Source organism: Apostichopus japonicus, chromosome 1 (assembly GCF_037975245.1).
Source record: "Apostichopus japonicus isolate 1M-3 chromosome 1, ASM3797524v1, whole genome shotgun sequence".
NCBI lineage: Eukaryota > Metazoa > Echinodermata > Holothuroidea > Aspidochirotida > Stichopodidae > Apostichopus > Apostichopus japonicus.
The window spans coordinates 15389273-15407746 of NC_092561.1; positions in this window are offsets into that span (position 1 = coordinate 15389273).

The following is an 18474-nucleotide window of genomic DNA, read 5'->3' on the forward strand; positions in this document are numbered from 1 at the left end:
ATATGGGCCCACCAGGTCTCCGGCCGTTTCTCGAACATATTCGTTGGTCTTACGGTCAGTGTATAAGATGCGGAGCAGTTTTCTCAGGCAATTGGTCTCGAAAGCCTGGATTCGCCTCTCGCTTTCAGCCAGAAGTGTCCTTGTCTGGCAACCATAGAGTAAGATGGACATGACCAGTGACTTGTAGAGCCTGAATTTGGTGGAGAAGTTGATATTACTCTTCCAGATCACATTTAGCCTGGTCATTGCTGCTGTAGCTGAGGCAATCCGAATCTGGATCTCTTTTGCAGAGGTGCCATCCTTGGTCAGAGTCACTCCCAGGAATTTGAAGCTGGATACTTCCTCTAAAGCCTTGTTGTTCATAGTGATATGAGCATTGATGTTGTTCCTGCTGTTCACTGGGATCTTCGATTTCTCTGTGCTGATTTCCATGCCAAATTTGCCGGCTGTTGTAGCAAGTTTGTTGGTGAGGTCTTGGAGCTCGTTAATGTTGCCTCCCATTCAGGTCTATATCATCAGCAAACCGAAGATTGCAGATTGGCCGTCCACCAATGGAGATAGAGGTATGGTGGTCTTGGAGAGTTTCCTGCATGATTCTTTCGAGGAATAAGTTGAAAAGAACTGGAGAAAGCAGCCAACCCTGTCCAACACCCACAGTTGTCTGGAAGAACTCTCCTAGCTGGTTGTTCAGAAGAACTGCACTGCTAGAGTGACTGTACAGTGAATGGATGACTTGAACGAGTCCTTCCTCGATGGAATTCTCTGAGGACATGCCAAAGACCATCATGCCAGACTCTGTCGAAGGCCTTTTTGAAATCAATGAAGTTGTGGCAGAGGTCGTGCTGATGCTGGAGATGTTTCTCAGTAAGTACCCTGCAGTTGAAAATTTGCTCGGTGGTACTCTGACCTGCTCTGAAACCTGCCTGTTCTTCAGAAAGTAAGTCCTCAGCCTTGGAGTTTAGTCGGTTTAGAATGACACGGAGCATTATCTTGCTGGGGTGGTTAATCAGGCTTATGGTCCTGTAGTTTTGACAGCACCTGAGGTTTCCCTTCTTCGGTAGTGGTATCACCAGTGATTGCATCCACTCATTTGGCCATTTCTTCTCCTCCCAGATCCTCTGACAGGGCAGTTAGGGCCTTGGTTAACTCCTCACCACCGCTATTCAGCAACTCGGCTGGTATATTGTCCCCTCCAGGAGATTTACCTGGTTTTAGGCTGTGTATGGGTCATTCCATGTCAAATCAACCAGTGGGCCCCAGGTGACCCTCTCAGATTTAGATGAAACTTCATCAGAATGATTGAGTATGTCCCAAATGAACACATACAAAAAATTGAAATCATACTCTATTTCAATTTCGAGATATGGCCTGTTGAAATTTGGCCAAGGCGGCCATTTGTGCGTGCGCGATTCGCAAAAAGTGACTTGTGATATTTTCCGACTTTGAAAGCTCATAATTCAGTCTATGTACCAGGTAGAGAGCTCAAATTTAGTATTCTATCTGACTTCTTGCCAAAATTAATGAATCTGCACTCAATTTAACTGTATCTCCATTATTTTTCTGGTTATGATCACCCAAAGTAGGCACTTTATTTAGCCGAAAATGTTTTTTGTGATTTTTTACCCTGTGCCCACATGAGAGGTCACATGAATCCTATATTCCTTGTGTATTATCTATGGTTGCATGTCTATACCCATAAGCAATTATAAGCCCAACAATGCCTTAATTAAGAAATGGAATACATCAAGTTTCAGCTTTGGCACTCAATTCCTTCATGGTATGGTGGCAATTTCAATATACATTTTTCGCATATTTTTAACAACTCCGTACACTAAGTTAATATCATACAGTGTATTTCAAGTAAGCTTGTGTAATGTATTTTTTCCAGTTAGAAAAAAGTTTATTTTTATTATTGTTTTGAGAAATGGGTTGATGATGCATGTATTCCACTGAATTAAATAATCACTTCAGTTAACCCTCCAATAGGCTGGTCCCTCATAGTGCCTCAAAATCTCCCATAACACACGACACGAGCCATACCCCAGTGTACTGTTGTAGAGTTTCACTTGAAACATGGATTACACCACACAATAGGCCTACAATTTAAATCTGCCAGTACTGAAATGAATAGTCCAGGTCAAAATTTCTTTTGATGTTTTAAAGAGGAATATAATCCAAGCATTTTGGTGAAATTTGCATTCAATTCCTACAGTATGTACCTTTTTTGAGATACTGTATTGACAGTTGAAGTTGCCACCTTTGGTACTAAAAGTGAACTTGGAGCAAACAGGTTTGACGTCATTGTTGCACTATGATAGCTAAAGTTATATTTTTTTTTAAATTTGTCTAATTTTACATGCATCACAATTGGATGCATCCATAATGTGAATGTACCATACAGTAGGTATTGGTATTTTATCATCTTCACATCCCTTTAGACAAACTACTGTAGTAACCCTACCCAATCCAAGTTCAAATCAATAGACTGAAAAATACAGAAAAAAAAACAAAACAATATTTGTCAGTGCAACTATGACATCACACCTGTTTGCTTCAAGTTCACTTTGGTAGAATATCAGTTAACTTTAATTGTCAATATTTCGGTACATAGGAATTGAATGCAAATTTCACCAGAATGCTTAGATTATGTCATTGGCGGAGAAACGGGGGGGGGGGGGGTTGGGGGGGGGGGGGTTGGGGGGGGGGGTTTAACCCCCCCACTTTTTGAAGAGGGGGGGTTGGCCCACACAATCAACCCCCCTAGTTTTTGCCAGTAATGTTCTGTTATAGCCTATGTTATGTGCTCCAAATGGCATAATAAATCAAATTATTAAATTTGAAATTGTTAAAGTCATTTCAAACTTTTACCTGGTAGGCTTCATCAACAATTAACGACCGAAAACCGAGTTAGAATTGACCCACACATTATTTCTAGCCCCTTTCCCCCACCTTGCGCATTGGAACTTGTAGCTCATAGCGCTAACTTCACCCCACAACAGACATACACAAAATAACGTTTTGTTGCTGTTGAATAGCTTTGGAACTGTATACACGTGCACTTGCCAACTTCAACGAGGTGAAGGAAGGAAAAGAAAAAGAAGAAAGAGAGAAAAGGAGAAAAGGATGGAGCAGAAAATACGGCAAGAAAACGGGAAGAGAAAGAGGAACAGTGACAAAATTATTCGAATTTGTAAAGCAAACAGCAGATATCACATCATATCAGTGAGCATGAAAATGGTGTTCCACGATAAACAGCCTCCAAACCATGGGCGCAGATCCTGGTGAGGACAGCGGGACGCGTCCCCACCAACTTTTTCAGTAGTGGGGACATGATATACAGTGTCCCCACCAATTTGTCTTGACCAATAGCTGCATATCAAGTTCCCCTGTATTGAACTTTGGCGCACTTTGATCCAGCATTGTGCAAATGACATGCAGCAGTTCTTATTTTATTGTATTTTATCCACAGTTGTTAAATATAGGACGCAAATCGCATTTGCGGCAGTCTATATTTGTTTTCTGGGAGAGGACCCCAGACCCATCGTATATACAAAAGTCTACTTGGATTATTTGTCCCCTGATTTTCTTTCTGCAGACGCCCATGTATTTCTCCAAACTAAATTTCTAAGCCATGAGATCTAAAACTTAAGGAGGTTTAGGAGCATCATTAGGTCTGGGAAGTGTTAATTCCGGCGATCTGGGAGGTATATTTGCCCAAAAAAATCGTACGCTACGCGCGAACACATGGTCGCGCTCCGCTTAGATAGTGTCATAGAACAGACACACGTCCCCACCATTATCCAAGACTGATCTGCGCCCATGCTCAAAACTGTCGATGTGTGTAGTGTTCGGTTTCGGAAATATCTGGTATATTTTTATTTCCTTCAACGAATTTTTTTTATAGCCGTCTGAATTTTCGAAAATTCCCTAACCAACATTCTTCATCATACTTCATCATACTCGTGCAATTTTGACCCGTCTGTTAGGGTTTGAAGGAGGTTTTTCTATATCGGTTGTCCATAGATGATATTTTGTGCAACATTATGGGTACGTTTTGAAGTGAATTTATTCACGAGAATTGTGAATTTTCAAATTCTGAACAGTGGGGCTGACGGATATTGTGGGCCGCGATGAAGAATCACCTACAAAAGCAATGATCCACAGGATATGTGATGAAGTTGAACATGATGTGTGACTGGTGACAATCTTCAACAAGGTTATAGATGAGAAAAAAAGTATTTGGAAAAAACTTGGTTCTCAGGCAAAAGTGTACATATGGTTGGTCAGTTTCAAGCCCGAGAAGTGCCATTTCCGGTGATCTGGGGGTACCAAAACCAGAAATTTGCTTGTACGCTGCGCGCCAACCAATGGTGGCGCTCCGCTTAGATAGTAATACGTGCCCCCGGGTTAGAAAATCCTGCATACACCCCTGGTTGAATGCAGCTTTTCGAGGCCTGGGCAGTGCCATTTACTGCAATCTGGGAGGCAATATTTGCCAAAAAAATCGTGTGCACTTCGCGCCAACTTATGGTGGCGCTCCACTTAGATAGTGAGCCAGCAGTTATGACTTTTTATTTCATCAATGTCCTGCAACCCCCCCACTTCTGACAAGAAATCTCCGCCACTGGATTATGTTCATTTTTAACATATCAAAAAGAAATTTTGACCTGGACTTTTCTTTTAGGACTAATGTCTGTGTTACTGCTATCTGACTTTAAAGCAGCATTTGGCGTTTGGTCGCCGTTTTCCACTTTTTTGACAAGTCCATCAAGTTTTTTACATATATCAATCATAATACAGCAAACTAAGATATTAGCCAATTTTTTCCTGCCAAAAGCGTTAATTGGCGAGTAATTAAGGACATTTGCAGATAATGTGAATAGTGTCCACCGACAAATTACACATTTCATATTAATCGCATACAGTTCCCCCAACCCACTAATTTGAACTCAGATGTAGGTTTAGTTTTGAGCCGTTGCTAAATAAAGATTCATAAAACGTCGAGTTGGTATCTTGGTACAACCAGCGAGCTGGTACCCTATCAGCTCCCTGGTTCAACTGCCATAGACAATCTACACAAATCAAGCATGATGTTGTATTACATATTGATCAATGGCATTCGTAGCTTTTAAATATTCATATTATGGGCCAGGTTTATTTGGATCCCAACGGAAAATATCTTTGAGAAATACAAAGTTAAAAGTTGTAAATTTTTCGACTTTTGTGCCACCATTTGAAGTAAGATTTGAAAAGATAAGCTAGTTATGTATGTCGTTATGGTATCGAGGAAGCGGTGAGGTTGAGAAAAACCATAGAAAAGGACGCAAAATGCTGCTATAACCTAACCCAGTCCCTTTTCATGTTTTCCTCATGCTATACAAACGCTTAACAGTCAAAACGTCCCTTTACTAAAACGTCCCCGTACCAAAACGTCCTCGCTTTTGGTCAAAACGTCCCCGTTAGTCAAAACGTCCCCGTAAGTCAAAACGTCCCCGTCTATCAGATTCATTCATAGTTGTGAATATATATTAATTTTAAGTTATAATTTTGCTAAGTTATCGGCATGCAAGTTGAATTACAGGCGCTAAATAAATCATGGAGTATATCGTAGAAAAAAAGTATACGCTATATGTTTATCAGTGAATTAAGGAAAACAAAAAATATTATACAAGAGGAATGAAAAAAGATTTTGGATGCGTATACTATACAATATAAATATATCTCTATAATATTTTAAACTGAGTGAAATCACTTATCGTTTATTTTTACGAAGTAAAATTTACGGTACGTGCCCCCGTTGATATTTGACATTTTGAAGTATGGAATATATCGTTCGATTACCTTTATTGTTGTAACGTTACATGTTTTGCTTGTCGGTGAACAAGTTCTACAACAAGAATGTAGTTTATTTAATATTCTAACGTATAACGTAATTCAGTAGAGATGTTAAGGTATGTTGTTGATTTGTTGCTTGTCGGCGTTTCTTTATCTTTATATTTAATAAGGGAGGGTAAAGTAGCAGGCGCGTATCCAGGATTTTCTAACCCGGGGGGCGCGAATTACTATCTAAGCGGAGCGCCACCATCGGTTGGCGCGGAGCGTACAAGAAAATTTTTGGTTTTGATACCCCCCAGATCACCGGAAATGGCACTTCTCGGGCTTGAAAATGATCAACCAGATGAGTTAATTTATTGGTGTAGAAATATTGCAACCTCTTATAATGGCTATTGTAAAACTTGGTTGAAGGAACAGAAAAATAGCAGATATTTCCGATATCAGGTATATCGAAACCGAACACTACACACATAGGCGTAGGTCCCGTAGGAGGCGGGGGCTGCAGCCCCCCCCCCCCCCCCCCCGCAACCAAATTTTTTCGGACACCTACTGAAAGAAAAATAAATAGCAATGAATAGCTTAAAAATTATCTCCGTGGTAATTAAAATAAAGTTCTAAGCTTGGCCGACATTACTACTGTAAAAGAGAGTTTTAACATAAATGGATCTGTATGGTTTTTCTCCATCTACATAAGATATTTCGTTGTTTACATTAGCATTTGGCGGTATACTGTGCAACTTTCACGTACCGTGCGGTACACGATGCCATGCAATATAATGAGCGATGTTTGCTTATATGATATTGGCATCGATACGTTGAACGCGAAAAATTTTGGCTTTTTTTTCGGGCAAGTCATTACAGCCCCAAATCCAATTTGGCTCCTACGCCTTTGACTACACACATAGACAGTTTTTGAGGCTGTTCATCGTGGAAAATGCATTTCAATGCTCACTGATATGATGTTATATCTGCTCTTTGCTTTACAAATTCGAACAGGCGTGTAGCGAGTAATTGCCTGTAGGCAAACTATCTAAGCGAAGCGCCACCATGAGTTGGCGCGAAGCGTACAAGAAAAATTTTGGCCGAAAATGCCTCCCAGATCGCTGGAAATGACACTTCCCAGGCCTTGTAAGTTGCATCTAAGCATTGTCTATTTTGAAATTACTAGCGATGTCATAAAGAAAATTTGCTCGGGGGGGGGGGGGCGGTCGCCCCCTTCCCGAAATGTTCCCCGACGACTCGGTCGAGTTCAAGACCAGCCACAGTTGGTTCCATATAGCACAATTCTACAATTGTTTAAGGCGTCCATACACACACACGCGTTATGATAGACCATATATAGTATTTATATAGATACATTAGTGAGAGAGGAAAAATGGAAACGTCAAAAATGGAGTCATCGATGTAAGGGGTAGGGTGAGGCGCGCACACCCCTTCCGTAATCCTTGATCTGTCACTGGCTACCTGTGTATATAATAGGGATCAGCGCTTTAACTATGACTGTTCCTCTTTCTCTTCCCGAGGTCTTGGCTATCTTCTATTCCCTCCTTTCTCCTTTTTCCCTCTTTTTTTCTCTTTCTTTTCCCTTCCTTCCTCTCCTCCTTTTCTTTTTTTCCCCCTCCTTTTCCCTTTTTTCTTCTCTTTTTTTCTCTCCTCTTTTCCTTACCCGGGGGGCGCGCGCCCCCAACGCCCCCCTGGCAAGGGCGGCGGAAGCACTTTTAATCTGGGGGGGCACCGACATCAAAGGGCACTTTGCAGAAATTCGATTGGAATGATACAGTACCCTTTATAACTCTTATTGTATTATCTTATTTGCGTATACACATCACTCCATCAACGCCCCCCCCCCTCCCACCCAAGGAAAATATGCATACTAGCACTGCAATATACAATGTGCAAATTGGGAAACAAGGTACAAGTTTTCTTTTGAGACAAAATGAGGTTAAATCATGCTAGTTGCTAATGTAGGAATCTTCCGAATTAGAGTTTATTTCTTGATAATATCTTAACAAATTTTTCCATTCGAAATAGCTTTGAGATTGACCCACAGAAATTCATTAAAAGTCAGGGGCGTATAGCCAGGATTTGCAAAGTTGTATGCACGACTATCTGAGCGGAGCGCCACCATCAGTTGGCGCGGAGCGTACAAGAAAATTTTTGGTTTTACAAACCCCTCAAATGGCCGGAAACGGCCCTTCCCGAGTGTTCATTCTGGTTCCCTGGCCTCTTGCCAACTTGAGACACCTCAATTTTTATGTAGAAAAAGGGCACATTTTTAACCTGAGGAAAAGTGGGGGGGGGGCACGTGCCCCCTGTGCCCCCCCGCCCTTGCCCCCTGGATACGCACCTGAGTAGAATTAAACGGTATTATTTGTATAGCGGGATAGGCTACTATGGTGGGGATTGTTTACACGTGGTTCTGCTTGCTTAGGCCTGTGACTGTGAGCTCGTTCTTAGTTATGACCTGATACCTCATTTCATTTCATTTATTTCGTCTATGCATAAGAACAATAGAACAAAGTGGTAAAGTATAAACAGGACACTAGAAAAACATAGTAGTTTATCGAGCTAGCGACCAAAAATAACAAAAAACAAAAGAAAGAAGGTAACAATTAAGAGTAGAGATAATTAAACATGAGATAATCAATAATCAGTCAGCGTAGTTTTCAATTATGTGGGCTTTAAGTTTTCGCTTAAAGTTTACATTACATAAGATTTTACAGTTTTTATATCATTTGGAAGCACTTTCCAGGTTTTATAGCAGTACGTAGTTGTTTAAGAGTAATTTACCGTGTTTCGTGTGATGTCTGCTAACAGAAAAATGGGTATTATTCCTCGTACTGTTACGAATATACTCGGAATTACAGGGATTAACAATATCACTAAAGACACGGGGGAGAATATTGTTGAAATACTTATAAATAAAATAACACATCTTGAGAACATGAATGTCGCTGACCTTAAGAATACCAAGGTCTTTGTGCAAAGTACTGGTAGGATAACGTCGATGTTGAAAAGTAATGGTTTTTAACATTCTATTTTGGAGGATTTGTAAAGGCTTAAGTATGGTAGCTTTAGCCATGCCATAAATTTCAGCACCGTAAGAAATCTTAGAACAAACCAGTGAATAGTAAAGCTGAATAGCTACAGAGGGAGTGAGCGAATCCCTGAGGCAATAGAAAATGCCATTAAACTAAACAAGACTATTACAAAGGTCATCAATATGTTGCTTGAATGACAATTTATCATCAATCATAAAGCCAATCTGTTTTACAAATATTAGTATTATTCAATACAAAATGCTCTGGACACGAATGAGAAACATTATCTTTGGCATGAAAAATAGTAAAGTTAGGGTCGAAAGATGTTTGCAGTTGCTATTAACCTACTTTCTACTTGTTTACCTTCAGTTGTGTAAGTATATGCTAAGTTTTAAGTGGACCTAGAGGCTGAACATTTCTTCCTATGTTGTTAAGGCCACTGAGAATGTTTTGTCAAATGTAAATGTAAGGAAAAACTTTAGTGCCAACAGTTTTAAACACCTACTTAAAAGTTACATGATCATGTCAGTTTAGCTTATTTGTCACCGTTTTACTAGTTACACTATTTTTTTCCTTTTTTTTTCCTTTCAGAAATCTTACACAGTTGTTGAATTTAGTTTATCAATAAAAGAAAGCAACGTGTCATAGACATCATTTTTCTAAACGATTTATTTACATCGATTTCTCAACATCTTCAGAGAGCCCTTTCTTCCTAATCGTGCTTTTGTTATCTTTTGGTTTTACCATGGTTGAGACTATGTGGGAAATGCCAACTGGGAGAAAGGTAGAGGGGTTCCATAAACTTGTCTAATATCGACATCTTTTGACATTGGAGAGAGTCCATGCCCCTTTTTGTATTTTTAATTTACCGAATCATGATTTTTTTTTAATTTTTTTTAATTTGTGGTCACAAATTGTTTTTCAAAATATCATTTATTTGTAATATGATCATGATATTTTTTGGTTATTTGATCAGGTATTTTTTTTATAGAGATTTTCTTTCTTTTTCATGAAATATATATTTTTTGTAATATAATCATAAAGCATTTGGTAACTTATTCATATAACTTTTTTTTATTGATGATAAGAATTTTTGTCTTATGAATGAAATAGCCTACAATTGTTTTTAATAATATAATGAAATCTTTGGTAATTACGTCCTATAACTTTTTTGCATTTTTGATAAGATTTTTTTCGTGATATAAATTTTCGCAATAAAACCATGAACTTTTTGGTAATTTCATAAAGTAATTTTTTATTTGTGAAAAAGATTTTTTTCACAAAATATAAAGTTTTTTGAAATACAATCATAAAAACTTTGGTAATTTGATCATAAAACTTTCTTATTGTTATAAGAATTTTCTTTGGAAGTTTTCGCAATATAATCATTGTGTTTTGCAATTTGATCTTGTAGATATTGTCATGGTTGAGCGCACTTGGGAACTACCCCCAAGGCCCTGCCCATGCCCTCTTTTCTCCCCGTAGGGACAGGCGAGGAGTTAGGTCCTGATAGCCATTTAAGCTATATTTGAGCTCAGAAGTTACTCAAGCCTTTCCATCGATGTTGGGTGAGACGAGGTAGGCGCACTTTCGTAACAGCTGACGGGCGTTTCTTTCACTGGCGATGTAAGCATCCCAAAGGGCAATTAGCTGTCCCTGGACCAAGCGATATTGTTTGCGTTGTCTACGATGCAGTTTGTTGTCAGACACTAGACGTACTTGGATGCTGACCATGTCGGCTTGTTCCTGAAGAAGCCTGATAAGAAGGTAGAAAGTTAAATTTCCTCTGCGAGCGTGGCGATTCAGGGCCCCATGCCAGCCCTCGACATCGTTGTTGGTGCGGACAGGTTGAAGACACTCCATGTAGGTGGCTTCCAGAGGCTTTCTTCTATCCATTGGCGTCGGATGTATTCAACAAGCTCCTGTATTTTGACTGTTGTGGCCTTCTGCTCCAATTTTTCAAACACCGGCTATATGTGTTCATGCGGCAGATATGACAAGGCTAGGAGCTGTCGGCACAGTTTGTGTGTTCCATCGTCGTTCCGATATGCTGGGGCAAGTCCGATCTCTTATTTTTTCCTCCATATACACTGTGTCCAATGGAAGGCGCAGCCTCTTATTGTGACGTTCGGAAATACGCGAGGGATAGCATTCCAAATGGCCCTTTCAAAGTCGAATACCATCTCTGTCACTCTTTGGGTGTTTAATGGTCTAGAAGGGAGACTACGGCTAAAGCCCCAAGTCCCCTCTCCCGTCTCTGCCCTCCCTAATTATAATAATATTTAATAATGGTACTTTGTTATATTATTTGAAAACAACAAAGTAAGATAATAAAAGGGAAGGAATACAAGAGGTTATGAGTTTTTTTTACTTTTGGAATGAACATATACACGATGTTCCCCCGGTTTGATTCGGTGACCACCCCCCCCCCCCCCGAATATTTGCTTCCGTAATATATGAAAATCCCCTAGTTGAATGTCGTGATTTTTTTTTCCCCGCTGAAAATTCGTTTTCGAAAAAGTATGAAAATTTGACGCGGTGACCTTTTTCTTTTTTTTTTCTTTGCAAAATTTTGCATTTGTCCTCCCCAGCCCCGTCAGCCATTTCTGGCGACGGCCCTGCAGGGAAGGGAATACAAAGGATAAAGGGGTTGTTTTGTGTACGTTGTAAGGATGCTTCCGTTATCATATTAAACGAAAAAATAAAGAAGGAAATCACGGAGGGTAGGTTGGGAGGGGTAGTTACAAGTTGAGTGGTCATATATTATCATTTTTTATAAAAGAGGAAGAAATAAGCAGAAAGGTTTGCATATTCACGTCATATTTATTCTTCAAAATTCTATATTAAGATATTTTGTGAGATTTTGAAACTATTCATGAAAACGAAAGATTTGCCAGAACACTCTTCTGAACACTCTATCGTCCTTGGCAGTCCTTAAATACGAAGGTGCCAAAAGTCCTCGCCTGTTGGCAAACGTTTTGTATTATTTATGCAGATTATTTCATAATGTTCATTTTACATTGTTCAATTTACATTTATGCAACCCATTATAGGCATTTCCACCTAAACTGTTCCTAGACAGCAGGAATTTCACCTCCTGAACCCACAAACTCTCAAAAGACTTGTCACTCTATAGCTATCCAGAACGGGTAAGATTAAAGGACAATCTCTGAGACAACTCTTTAGTTTAAACAACAGTAACAATAATGTTCAAAATACAAAATACGTATACGCTCTTTACACCACGAGCAGTACAATACTAAAATACAGGTACAATAAATAATAATCAATACAACTCAACTGTCAATTACTTTCTGTAAACTAAAACCCAACCTAACCGGTACTGTAACACTACAGTATAAAAGTACGCAATACTACCCACGTGCTTCACGATAAACAATACACGCTACGTACCAGTAGGACCAAGGTCCATAAACACAACCTAACATAGGCTTTGTACAGTAAAGTACAACCTAGCCAAACACTGAACAACTACAATTTAATTAAATAACAATAAGGGTACGTACAGCAATAAACAATATGTATATTTAGAAACCAGTGGCTTCGAGCCTGAAGCCAAACCCATCCAAAACCTGAGGCATCCTGCCTCTAAGAAGGGGGACATCTCCTCACTGACTTCAGATGAACGGGGCCAGGTCAATCACTCGCGTCGCTGGTCGCTTGTGTCCACGCTTCCTAAAAACTTTCTCACTCCTGAAAATCAGGGACTTCCGGAAACCCGTCACGGAATGTTCAATTCTGAAGGAGGGTGGACGAAACTAAATCACTACAACTAGCTCCTCCCCAGATTGAGATTCGAGACATCTTTGTGTACATTTGACCAATGTAACGCTGCGTGATTAGTCGTTTGGTAGCATGGATGCCGGGGTACGAAAGTGAGTGAAGAGAATCGAAGACTGCTCGTCGAAATTGTTGCGGATCACAGGTAATGGTGCCCTCCGCCGCCGGGAGGGGTACATCTGTAAGCTTTAACGAAGATGATTTGCGTAGCTGAATTAGCTCATCGTCGTGTTGTTGCGCGGATGCGATTGCTGTGAAATCGAGTGGCGATGAGGAGATAGTAACGCCGTATACGTTACGAGATAGAGCGTCTGCTACTACGTTGTCGCGACCTGGGATGTGACGTAGGTCGGTGGAGTATTGCGAAATATAATCTAGGTGACGAATTTCGCGAGGCGAATAGTGATCTGGCTTGGAAGCAAAGGCGTAAGTAAGTGGCTTGTGATCCGTGTAAACCGTAAAGCTTCGTCCATCGAGCAAGTGACGGAAGTGTCGAATGCTAAGGTAGACCGCCAGGAGTTCTCGACCAAAGGCACTGTAGCGAGTTTCTGCTTTCTGGAGACGCTTAGAGAAAAATGATAATGGACGCCATGTACCATTGATAAACTGTTGCAGGACACCGCCCACAGCAAATCGGAGGCATCCACCATTAGGGAAAGGGTCGCTTGAGGCAATGGGTGGTGAAGTAATGTCACCTGAGCTAAGGCAGTTTTGATGTCTTTGAAGGACTGGTGTTGGGCATCGGTCAGTTGAATAGATTTGTTCTTGACTTTAGACGAGAGTAAGTCGGTAAGAGGTTGCATAAGGGTAGCACAATGTGGCACAAAACGTCGATAGAAATTGGCTAAACTAAGAAATGCACGCAACTGAGTGAGGTTTTCAGGTGCCGGGAAGTCTTGAATTGCTTGAACCTTCTCAGGCAGGGGACGGATTCGCAAGAGGTCCTATTGGGGATCCTCTTGCGAGGTCGAACAGGGGTAAACTCCTTTATTGTTGAGGAAGACCGTTGCAAGAAACGGTCTTCCTCAGCTCTGTTTACTCCTGACTTAAGGGCAAAACGCCAGGCTGAGCGTTGTGATGCTAAGTCCTCCCAGCTGTTGATGTCGATGTTTGCTGACTGAAGATCCCTCTTACACGAGTCCCTGTATCGTAGATGGGGGCGGCCTCTAGGACGGGAGCCACATTCCAGCTGTCCATACAAGATGTCCTTTGGGATACGACCCTCCTCCATTCGATGGACATGACCAAGCCAGTGCAGGCGCCGTTCACTGAGCATTGCAAAGATGGTTGATAGCCTCGCCTTGCTGAGGACCTCGCTGTTATAGACCGTATAGACCATATATAGAATATAGTGAGAGAGGACAATGGAAATGTCAAAAATGGATATGCCGGTGAAAGGGGAGGGTGAGGCGTACGCCCCTTCCGAAATCCTCGATTCGTCACTGGCTACGGTGACATCCCTATGTTCCGACGTCTCTATGTCACTGTTCCTCTTTCTCTTCCTGGTGTCTTGACGTTTTTCTTCTTCTCCTCCATTTCTCCTTTGCTCTCTTCCTTCGTTTTCTTTTCCCTTCCTTCCTCTCCTTCTTCCTCTCTTTCCCTGTCCTTTTTTTCCCCCTTTTTTATTTCTTCTCTCCCCATTTCCTTACCCGGGGGGCTTTTCGGATTTATATTAATTGAAACGAAAACTATGTGGTGGTCACTAAGGCCACTAGCATCAATAACTCTTACTTCACTGATATTTTCAGAAAAGCTGTTAGAGGTAATTGCATAGTCTAGAAGCTCTGTAGTGCCATTCCTAGGGTTTGTTCTAGTTTTTGTGCCCTGATTAAGAACTTTAAGATTATTTTCTTTGCAGAGATTAATGAGGTCTTTGCCTTTAGGCATAGTTTAAGTGCAACCTAGAACCTTGTGATGTGCATTTAGGTCACCCATCAGAATAGTAGAAGGGTTTACACACTTTTCGATTATTGTATGGTGAAGAGGAGTTTGTGGAGGACAGTAGTACGAAATGATTTTCAGGTCCATATCGGTCAAGAGAACTTCGAGAATTTGAAGTTTTTGAAAACTATCCTCGGTTATGTCCCTAGAAGGTATGGAATCTTTAATAGCTATCAGTACACCCCCTTCCCTTCTAGAAACATCTTTTCTGTATATAGTATGGTACCCCGGTAGCGTTAAACTACTGTTAGCGGCTAATTTAGATTCGTTTAGGCAAATAACATCTGGGGATAATGGGTTGATTTTGTCCAGGAGTTGTTCACGTTTGCCATTTGCAAGGACACTATTAATGTTGAGATGGATAATTGAAAAACTTTTTTCCTTCGTGTTATCCATGTCCATATCCATGTTATTCAACAGCTTAGTATAGTGACGATTGTATCGAAGATACTATTCTACTAATAGTAAAAAATCCAATCCGCTGCCTGTAGAGATGACGCACGTGAAGGAAATACTCACAGTCGTGTGTCGTGATTGGCCTACGCTCACTAATTTTATCCAATCCGCCACATGTATAGAGATGACGTAGGTGAAGGAAATACCCGTGTCCGTGGTTGGCCTACGCTAAGAGCAAATTTGTGTGGCAATTTGTAAAGCATGCCTATAAAGCATGTAAGTATAGTGAAAATTGTATCGAAGATACTATTCCACTAATAGTAATTTATCGAGTTAGGTGTAACATGTCAATGCTACATGGCAATGTAACATGTCAATTCGCGCATCGGGACAAATTTTACCGAGATGTCAAGCGTAGGTCGGTATCTCGACAAAAATCAAAATTTTGTCGCGATGCCGAGTTAAGTGTAACATGTCAATTCGCGCATAGGGACAAATTTTACCGCCGTAGCATACACTGTCTTGTATATATAGGCTATTTATAGAGATGACGTACGTGAACAGTGGCGTAGGAAGGTACCTTTGAGTGGGGGGCTGAAGACTGATGGCCGGCCTGGGGGAGGGATCTAAGGGAAGGCGGTGTCCCCCTCCCCTTTGGCAATTTTTTGCATTTCCAGGTGGCCTCAGATGCAATTTGGTGCAATATAGCACACTTCAACACCCACTCCATTTTGTAAATAATTTTACATTTTCACCTGGCCTTAGATGCAATTTGGTGCTCCAAATGAGATTTGTTTCTCATTTGGAAATGAAAAAGGGGTTTTCTGACTTGCGAAGCGGGGGGGGGGGGGGATGATACTTCCGCCCCTCCATATTTTTCACTGGGGGGCTGGCGCCCCCAGCCCCCCGGTTCCTACGCCCTTGTACGTGAAGGAAATACACACAATCCTGTGTCATGATTAGCCAACGCTAAGAGCAAAATTGTGTGGCAATTTGTATAAAGCATACTTCACAAGTAACGTATTAGTTAAGTAAAATTTTAGTTAACAGGTTACTTTTCAAATATTTCGGACTGTAACTAAAAATAATCTCGACAAAGAAAATGTTTTGGCGTTGACAACAGATAATAGTTTTAGTTTCCATTTCATAATATGGGTGTTTTGGCCGATTCCCCTTTAAATTATGCGAATATGTATCGTGGTAGTATATGTAATCACAGAGCTTGTCATATTTTCACCATTTCTTTACAAATTCGGCCTTTGAAAACTATTTCAGCCTAAACATAGTAGAGATTAAGTTATTCTGTACCCGTTTTGTGACAGTTTGGAAAATATCGTACATTTGGGATGAAATGAGACTAATTTTAATAAAGGTATCTAAAAACGATCAAGTTAAGTTTAGTACTACAATTTTAGTGTTTGTTTCAGGCGCGTAGCCAGGAATTTGCTAAGGGAGGGCAAACCTGCAGACGACTGGTTTGTATCCGGTTATATTTGGTACATACGTTTGGCGGTAACAAAATTAAAACGAAATTATACTCACCAGTTGGTCCGTTGCGAAATAACTTATTAGAAAATACAAGATCCATCCATAATTAAAAGTAGCCTATGTTTAAGAGGCCATGACATGTAAAATCCAACTACTTGAGAGTATATTCATGTGAATCTATGAGAAAATCCATGTTCAAAACTATTCTTATCACCTTTAAAACCTCAAGGACTAATAAGAAATATTAGCGTTTTAATATTCGCAACCGAAAGCACACCTCTGGAAAATGAGATTTCTAAACAACACAACACATATCAGGAACACAAGTCGTGACCAGCACGGGCTGATACCGGATGCAGCATGTACCGGATGCTCGATGATCATACCGCGTCACACATACACGCCAAATATGGAACGCCAAAAGGACTACAGGTGGCGCTACTACTCTAAACAGGAGGTGCTACTACCCTAAACAGGGGGTGCTACAACTCCTATTTGGAGGTGCTACTACTCCTATTAGGAGGTGCTACTACTCTAAACAGGAGGTGCTACTACTCTAAACAGGAGGTGCTACTACTCTAAACAGGAGATGCTACTACCCTAAACAGGAGGTGCTACTACCCTAAACTGGGGGTGCTACTACTCCTATTAGGAGGTGCTACTACTGTAAAAAGGAGGCGCTACTACTCTAAACAGGCGATGCTGCTACTAGTATACAGGCGGCGATGCTACTGTATATTAGTGGCGCTACTGCCCTAAACGGAAGATGCTACTATACCCTGTAACCAAGGCGTGTTTCCAAACAATATGCACACGGGGTCAACGAAGTTCACTCTTCAGTTTTCCTACATATACATGTATTCATGTCTACAGATTGAGAGTATCAACGGTTACTACCATATGAAACGTTAGTTGCGATATTAGCTTGTGGGAAAATTCAAACAGTTTACGCGAAAAAGAATCCATATTATAATTACAAAGAATGTCGTTCAACGTGGACGAGAAGATACGCGAATACATAGAGATGGGTTTTACAACTCAACTAATGGCTGAAATGTTGGACATAACACTGTAAAAACGACTAAGAAGAGACGTCGTGATTTGCACCTAGCTACGAAAGAAAGATTTGAATGCCGAACTTAGTGGTCAATGATTTTTATTTTCCTTAAAGAGGTTATGAAATGAAAAATCCTTCGATTAGACCCCTCTCCCAGGCCGGCAATCAGTCTTCAGCCCCCCCCCCCCCACACTCAAAAGTACCTTCATACGCCACTGATCAAACTTCAACCTATGGTCTCGTTTAATTTTACGAATAACGGTCATATATTGTGGTCAGACTTCCAACTGTTTAGGGAGAGAGGTTTTTAATTAGTAGTAATATATGAACTTGTAAACATGCTGGTCTCATTTATCCACAAGGACTCACACTTTTGTATAGTTCATTGTTTCATGTGGTTGAAAAAAAAGAGGAAAATGGACAAGTAAATGAAGAGCAAATGAAGAGCAGGGAGTTGATTCATTTCTTGATTTTATTTATATATATATTGATATTAATTATATTGAAATCTGGTTACAGCAGGCGCGTATCCAGGAGGCGCGAATTACTATCTAAGGAAATGGCACTTCTCGGGCTTGAAAATGACCAACCAGATGTACACTTTTGCATGAAGAACCAAGTATTACCCAATAGGTTTTTATCCATCCATAACCTTTTTGAAGATTGTCACCAGTCACACATCATGTTATAGACCATTCATTCATTAGCCTCCGACCGTCTCAGAAGATGATGGGTTGCGCCTTGCTGCTAAAGCATTATTTCTTTTTGTATATAACAGGGATCAGCGCTGTAATTATGTCACTGTTCCTCTTTCTCTTCCTGGTGTCTTGGCGTTTTACTTTTACTCCTTCAATTCTCCTTTGCTCTCTTTCTTCGTTTTCTTTTCTTTTCCTTCCTCTCCTTCTTCCTCTCTTT